Here is an 8,302-nt window from a genome sequence, read left to right on the forward strand (position 1 = left end):
CCCCGACCCCGGGACAGGCCTGATGACAGGCCTGTGATGCCGAGGCTCCTCGTTATAGTGATGCCCACAGAATTTCTCAAAAATAAGTCATGACTTGTATTTTTGCAAATGTGTGTAATAAACAATATGCTAGACAGGAGGATACATTAATAATGGCGTAGCTTGCTCTCTGGTTTTCCGTCTGTCTGTTTGTCCGTTTGTCTGTTTGTGCCTACGGCACCTGGTCTTCCTAGGCGGTCTCCCGTCCAAGTACTCACCAGGCCCGACCCTGCTCAGCTTCCGAGGTCAGACGGGATCGGGCGTGCTCAGGGCGGCGTGGCCGTCGACCTTAGCTTGCACTTTGGATGTTCAAAACAAATATTCTAATGGCGAAAGATGATGAAAAGACCCAAAATGCAGAGGAAGCTGCGGCGTAAGAGCAAACGCGTGATGGCCAGTCCAGCAGTGGCTTGAGAACAGCGAGCCGTCCGCTAGCCTCAGTCGCTCTGTGAACTTTCCACTCAAAACTAGTTTTCTACCTCAAAAAGTTCTTGCTCCTTCTTGTAACCGTGACGGAGACCCCGTGCCGAAGCCTGCAGCTCTCACTCGGGGACATCAGCATCGACTTAGCGAGAGCTTTCGACCCCAAAGCCAAAACAGAAGGAGGCCTCCTCTCCGCCTATCCCGCCCGCCACGATAGCGTCCAGGGCTCACTGTTCAGTGACACCCACAGCTCTCCCGGCACCGGGTTAGACCATGGCAGCACGCTCTGGCCAGCTCCCCGGGGCCATGCATTCTCTGCTTCCAGATAATTCCACACAGAACTACCTCGGCAGTCTTCGCCTCTGTCCATTTGCATCCCCAGCCCTTAAAATGGCATCTGTATCTTTATTAAGATAAGACCAAGAGTGTAGGTGGTTTTAAAAGCATGGGAAAGAAGACTCTTAACTTATTTCTAAGGGGATGATCGAATCTCCCCCAAAGAATGACAACACCCTGAGGATCTGAATGTGTCGGAATTCGCCCCAAAGAAAGGACTGGTGAGAGCGACATTTCCCTTTCCTATTGTTTGAAGCAGAGAACATGTTTCTTTTTATCCTAATAGAAGAGTGAATGCAACAGTGTAATAAAAAGCAGAGATGGAATTTCTTCTGTAGGGGAATTTCAAAGAGATACAGTCTCCTTTTGAACATGACTTCTAAATGGAACCGGCTCGACACAGAGGGTGAGCCGTTTTAAACACCCCGGCCCGAGCTATCGCTCACCCCACGGCTGCGTGAGCTTTGTGGTTTGTCTGAACCCGCAAGTACGGTATGGGAGCACGAGGTGACTTCGTGTTATGAGTAACATGCGCCTTTAAGAGTCTTCGTTTTACTGTTTGAAAAAGAAGTCGGCCGGCTCAGTCCCCCTTTTCTATTTTCGGGCTCCATAAATTAATCCCAGTCTTTTTTTTGGAGGTGAAGGAAATGTCTCTGATAAAAAGCCGTTGATGTTTTCATATTTTTCACCATCTTCTTAAAAAACTGTACCGCAACATTTTATGAAGCCTAATTTAATGGAATGTCATGTTCCTCATTCTACAGTGTGGGTCTGAGGACAGAACGGCCTGGCTTTTTTGATAATGAAAAGCAGAGTTTTAAACATTGAAAAAATAAGGAAAAAGCAAGATGTTTTAGCATACCGGAATGATGGTATATGCATGCGATCATTTTTAAAAAGACAAATAAAACGATTAAGGTTTCTCAGGCTTGAAGAATATATGGATTTATTTAAGGAAAAATAATGGGTATGGATGGCCGGTGTTATTTTATATTATTTTTACTGCAATGCAATTTGAATACACGTGAATATAAACCGAATCCTGACCCTTTAGGGTGGCTCTTATATGACAAAAATGACGAGCAATTGCATAATAACAGATAAAATCAAAGGCTTCGGATACGTGTTTGTAGCACCAGCTTAACGGACGGGCGATGTCGTTTCGCTGGGACTCTGAGACGACGGGGTCCAAGGTCCCGTGGCTCCACACCCCGCGGGCCTGCGGGCACCGTGCGGGGCTGCGTCCCTCACCGCCTTTCCTCACGGGACCCTCTGGCTCCCGCACGTGCGAGGGTGTCGCTCACGCGCAGTCCGCCTTCGCTCTCTCCCTCTAAGCGTGGACAGCTGGGTCACTACCCCTGTCCACCACGAGCACAAGTGCACCCTTGGTGCTGACGTCAGGTGGCCCTGTCGGCCATCAGCTGCCATCCAGTCTACGCAGAACGTGGAGGCCGGTTTTAAAACCCGCGAGGGAGCATCGGGGACTCAGCACGGGAGCTGCCGCCCTGGCCGAGGAACAAACCGCCCACCCGGTGCCGGCTGTGACAACAGGTTTCACTTCCGCCTCGGTCCGCGCCTCTCTGCAGCATTTCTCCTCATTTTATGCCTAGAAAACTGCTGGTCACCCTGCAGGACCCCGACAGAGGCCACTGCCGCTGCCACGTCTGCAACAGCACAGGCGTGCGCCCCCGAGACACAAACACATGCATGCACACGCATGCACGCACACGCATGCATGCACATACACATGCACAAAAACACACACGCACGCACATATGCACACGTACACACGCCCCTACGCACACGCATGCATGCACATACACACGCACAAAAACACACACGCACGCACATATACACATGCACGAAAATGCACACACGCACGCACATATACACACGCACAAAAATGCGCACACACAAATGCACACGCGCACACACACACAAAAACGCACACACGCACGCACATATACACATGCACAAAAACACACACGCACGCACATATACACGCGCACAAAAATGCACACACACACGCACATATACACACGCACAAAAACGCACATGCACACACAGGCACGCACACACACCTGCACATGCATGCACACACACGTACACGTGCACACATGCACACATACACACACACTTGCACACACATGCACATATACACCCGCACACATGTACACACACACACATGCATGCACAAACACACGCACGCACGCACGCGCACATGTGCACGCACGCACATGCACAGATGCACTTACGCACATGCACACACTCGTGCACACGCACATGTGCGCACGTACACGCACATGTGCACACATACTCGCACATGCACGCACATACACACATGCACGCGCACACACATGCATGCACAACCGCACACACACAGACACACAGACTCGCACATGCACATACACATGCACACACACACGCACATGCACACGTGCACACACACACGCATGTACACACACATGTGCATGCATGCACACCCGCGCAGCCTTTCGCACCAGCCCCCGGGGACTTGTCGTCACTGACCGCCCTCTCCCACACGTTCACCCCCCAGCCCTCAGTCTGTGGTCCCCTAGCTCCTCCCGGGAAAGCAGGAAGGAGCCAGTAGCCACGTTCGCATCTCACAAGAGCCAGGAGGTGACGCCCTCTGTCTCTGTGGAGCACATTCTGCAGTTTGTACTTTCTGTGACTCTTACTTGGTGTGCACTGTGCCATTTGACAGTGAACTCCTGTCCAGTAGGGTTTTACCTGTTGGGGCCGAGTTTACTCGTCCGGGTTTGCGTCTTCCAGATGCCTGGGGAATTGGCCCTGAGGCTCTTTCAAAGAAACCGTCAGCTCGTCTTCTCCCCACACGAGGAAGCTCATGCTGCGGACGCCAGCCCCGAACCCCCGTGGGGGCGAGCTTCGGCTGGGACTTCTCTGGGGCCGGTTCCCTTCGTGCAGACGCACCCGCGTGAGGCCGCCTCTCCCAGCCGGGCCAGCCTCGCTCCCCTCCCACCCCCCCACTGAAGCACACACCTTCGGGGTTCGGGCTTTGTCAGAGGTTCTCCCGTTTGACCCCCAGCCTGGCGGGAGCCCCAGGCTCAGGCTCCGTCCCTGAGTGAGCGGCCTGTTCCATCCAGGCCGCCAGACTCATGCGCGTCCCGAGCCCTGGAGTTTACTCCCCGCACTGCTCACCAGCCGCGTGCGTAAAAGCGGCTCTCCGGGCCCACGCTACCCAGCGAGCCGCACTCGCCGCCGTGCGGACGTCTCCGGGCCCCGCACGAAACGGACGGGCCGCTGTCCGTTTTCAGTGTTTCCAGCCGCGACTCCTGGGCAGGGATCGGCAGTGTAGACCACTCCCCACAGTGAGCTTGTCTCCCCTGTTTCTGTGACAATGTTCTCGTCCCTCACCGTCCCCCCTCCAAAAAAAATGCAACGGGCAATCCCCCCAACCCCCGAACCAAAAAACCGGGGGCAACCCCGACCTTGCCCTGCCTCTCACACAACTGCAGCCAAAGTCACAACCCGCTCTCCTCCTTACCCACCTGTCCCCACTCTTCCTCCGTCCCTGCCCCCGCAGCCTCGTCACCTGCAGCTGGGTGGGCCGCAAAGCTTCCCGACCATCCTCAGCCTCCAGCTCGCTGCTCCCCGCCCCGCTGTCTTCCAGGGGCACGTTCGCTGCGGCCGCTCCCCTCGCCAGCTCCCGCCCTCCCGCAGAGAGGGGTCCTCCGTATCCCCTGTCAGCCGGTCGGAGGGTGCTGCTGCCTGTGGGCACACAGGTGAGTCCCTCTCGCCGGCCGGGGGTGCTCGCCGCCACCGAGCCCGCCGATTTCGCCAGCGTCAATGGCCAAAGCCACGGTCCTTCATTTCACACGGGAGTTTATTTCTCCTCGACCTTGAATCTGACGAGTGTGCGCCTGCCTCTTTAACCGTAAAACCGGGGAAAGTTCGTTTCACTCGCTCAGGTTTTCGTGTTGCCATTCTTTGGTTAACGAACTTCTCGTGGGGAACTTGGATGTACGGCCTGGGGCTGAGGGCTGAGAAGCCCCCGAGCTGGAGGCTCCCCAGTTTCAGGACTACGAGCTGTAAAAATCGGAGAGGCCGATGGATTCCGTGAACTGACAGCACCTCCAGGTGAAGCATACGTCGCCGAGGGAAAGATCTTAAACAGGTGTACTGTTTCGTGCGTAACTCACATCTCAGTAAATGCGGGTTACCTGTTGAAGGGATTTGTCAGGCACGTAGCCACGTTTTGCTGCTGTCGGTTTAATAAGCGCGTGTCGCGTGCAGCGGGACGTAGCAGATGGACACAGGCACTGGCATCGCAAGTGCGGTTTGGCTCCCAGCCCTGTCCCTGTCCTTTTCTGTCACTTTGGACAAGTGGGAAGCGATGCTTCTTGCAAAGAGGAGCCGTGACGGCTAAGCGGGGTGGCGAGTGTGGACGGCGGTGGGCTGGGGCCTGGCGCACAGTAGGTGCTCAGCTGAGTCCCTCCCCGCGTACTCCTCTGCCTTCCTGTTACCGACGGCATCTCACAGACGTCGTCCGAATGCATCTGCTCAATGCCCAGCTGTCTGAAGTAAAGTCCCAAGATGGAGGAAGCCACGGAGTCTGGCGTCCAACCTGTGCCAGGCACCGTCTGGGTCTCAGTCCCGCTTTTATGTTTTGTGCCCTGGCAGAGGGAAGTCACAGGCTGCACGGCCAGTTCCGGAAGGACATGCACTCAGTGTCCCCAGCATGACCTGGCAAGGCTCGGAACTCGTGTGCATGTTCATATACACGTGTGTGTGTGCGCGCATGCATGTGCGTGTGCCCCTTCCAGAAAGATTGCACTGTGCATTCGCCTCATCGCCTGAGCTAGAGACCTGGGGTCACCCCTGACCTTGCCCTGCCTCTCACACAACTGCAGCCGAAGTCACAACCGGCTCTCCTCCTTACCCACCTGTCCCCACTCTTCCTCCGTCCCTGCCCCCGCAGCCTCGTCACCTGCAGCTGGGTGGGCCGCAAAGCTTCCCGACCGTCCTCAGCCTCCAGCTCGCTGCTCCCCGCCCCGCTGTCTTCCAGGGGCACGTTCGCTGCGGCCGCTCCCCTCGCCAGCTCCCGCCCTCCCGCAGAGAGGGGTCCTCCGTATCCCCTGACTGTCAGCCGGTCGGAGGGTGCTGCTGCCTGTGGGCACACAGGTGAGTCCCTCTCGCCGGCCGGGGGTGCTCGCCGCCACCGAGCCCGCCGATTTCACCAGCGTCAATGGCCAAAGCCACGGTCCTTCATTTCACACGGGAGTTTATTTCTCCTCGACCTTGAACCTGACGAGTGTGCGCCTGCCTCTTTAACCGTAAAATCGGGGAAAGTTCGTTTCACTCGCTCAGGCTTTCGTGTTGCCATTCTTTGGTTAACAAACTTCTCGTGGGGAACTTGGATGTACGGCCTGGGGCTGGGGGCTGAGAAGCCCCCGAGCTGGAGGCTCCCCAGTTTCAGGGCTACGAGCTGTAAAAATCGGAGAGGCTGATGGATTCCGTGAACTGACAGCACCTCCAGGTGAAGCATACGTCGCCGAGGGAAAGATCTTAAAGAGCTGTACTGTTTCGTGCGTAACTCACATCTCAGTAAATGCGGGTTACCTGTTGAAGGGATTTGTCAGGCACGTAGCCATGTTTCGCTGCTGTCGGTTTAATAAGCACGTGTCGCGTGCAGCGGGACGTAGCAGACGGACACAGGCGCTGGCATTGCAAGCGTGGTTTGGCTCCCAGCCCTGTCCCTGTCCTTTTCTGTCACTTTGGACAAGTGGGAGGCGATGCTTCTTGCAAAGAGGAGCTGTGACGGCTAAGCGGGGTGGCGAGTGTGGATGGCGGTGGGCCGGGGCCTGGCGCACAGTAGGTGCTCAGCTGAGTCCCTCCCCGCGTACTCCTCTGCCTTCCTGTTACCGACGGCATCTCACGACATCGTCCGAATGCATCTGCTCAATGCCCAGCTGTCTGAAGTAAAGTCCCAAGATGGAGGAAGCCACGGAGTCTGGCGTTCAACCTGTGCCAGGCACCGTCTGGGTCTCAGTCCCGCTTTTATGTTTTGTGCCCTGGCAGAGGGAAGTCGCAGGCTGCACAGCCAGTTCCGGAAGGACATGCACTCAGTGTCCCCAGCATGACCTGGCAAGGCTCGGAACTCGTGTGCATGTTCATATACACGTGTGTGTGTGCGCGCATGCATGTGCGTGTGCGAGTGCCTGCACACGTGATTGTTCCCTCCTCCTCCCCCACCCTCCCCCTCCTGCAGAGCCCCATTAATCACAGAGACGGCACCTCGTAAACCTGCTGGCCCCTCCCAGCTCCCCGAGTTGTCGCGTGGATTTACGGAGTGACAGTGACGTCTGGGTGACCAGCAAGAGTGCTGCTTTACGGGGCGGCCGGAGGGGCAGTCTGGCGGAGGTCCGAGAGTGCTCAGGGCCGGCCGCTAACCGGCGCCGACGCTTCGCTCCAGGAGGGCTGCTGGCGGGGGGCGCGCGCGCCCATCCTCGGCCCTGGGGTCTTCCACTGTTCGCAGCTTCGTCTCCAGAAGATTCGACCAAAACGCAATTAAGGTATCGATTTAACAGGCGAAAAGCACGACCATCACACGTGGGCGGTCAGGGACGGGGACCCGGACACCATCACAGGGCACCCCCTAGGGACCCAGGGTGGCTCCAGACACCACGTCACCCCCCTGCAGACCGCCAGCAGCACGGTCAGTGCTCCCGCCCTTGACCGTGCTGACCTGGGCCTCGGGTTGCGCCTGACCCTGCTGGCCCCCGGGCTGCTACTGCGCCAGCCCTTCCAGCGGCCAGTGACCCTGAACCCCTAAGGGTCAGAGCCCAGATGAGCACCCAAGTCTGCAGCGGAAGACACCGAGGCACCTCGCTCCTCGTCCCCTGTGGCTCAGAGGCACGACCGATGAACAGCGTCACCCCCCGGTTTACAGCCCACCTTGCCCCTCAGAGTGGGGCCGCGCACAGTGGGGCCGCACCCTAGAGGTGGGGTGCGAGCAGATCCCCTCCAAACCCAGGCGGGTCCTACGCTGGGGAGCTCAGGCCAGGTGGGGCCACGCGCTGGGGTGTGCTGCGCAGTCCCGGGCAATGCGGGGGCCGAGCAGGGCCGCCTCGGCCAGTCTCCAGGGACGAAGGGCGGGGTCTCTTGCGCTCTGAGGGGTGGAGTGCTCCCTACAAAGGGAGGGGCGGAGCCCTGGGATCCCGACAGTCAGAATGTGGGCGCCGTGTGCGGGGAAGCGGGGACGTCGGCCTGGCCTGGGGTAGGGCCAAGGCCGGGGCTGTGGGAGCAGAGGCCGTAGAGGCGCGTAGGCCAGGGGGGGCGCACGGTGTCCCGGGGCACTGGGGAGGGCCGGAGCGGGGAGGGTGGTGGTATCGCTAGGCCGCAGGGTGGCCCCCAGGTGGGAGGAGAGCAAGGCTGGACATCGGCCAGTGAGGACACGGTTGGGATCCTCTGGGCCAGCGTGGAGGGCAGTGCGTGGCCCGCAGAAAGTCAGGTGACCCGCGGC

The 8,302-nt window shown here is 58.1% G+C and overlaps 1 pseudogene; it reads right to left on the bottom strand.

The window, feature by feature from the left end:
- Positions 1-208: 208 nt before the first annotated feature.
- Positions 209-327, bottom strand: LOC111731351 (annotated as a pseudogene).
- Positions 328-8,302: the final 7,975 nt, after the last annotated feature.

Source organism: Pteropus vampyrus, unplaced genomic scaffold (genome assembly GCF_000151845.1).
Source record: "Pteropus vampyrus isolate Shadow unplaced genomic scaffold, Pvam_2.0 Scaffold364, whole genome shotgun sequence".
Taxonomy (NCBI): domain Eukaryota; kingdom Metazoa; phylum Chordata; class Mammalia; order Chiroptera; family Pteropodidae; genus Pteropus; species Pteropus vampyrus.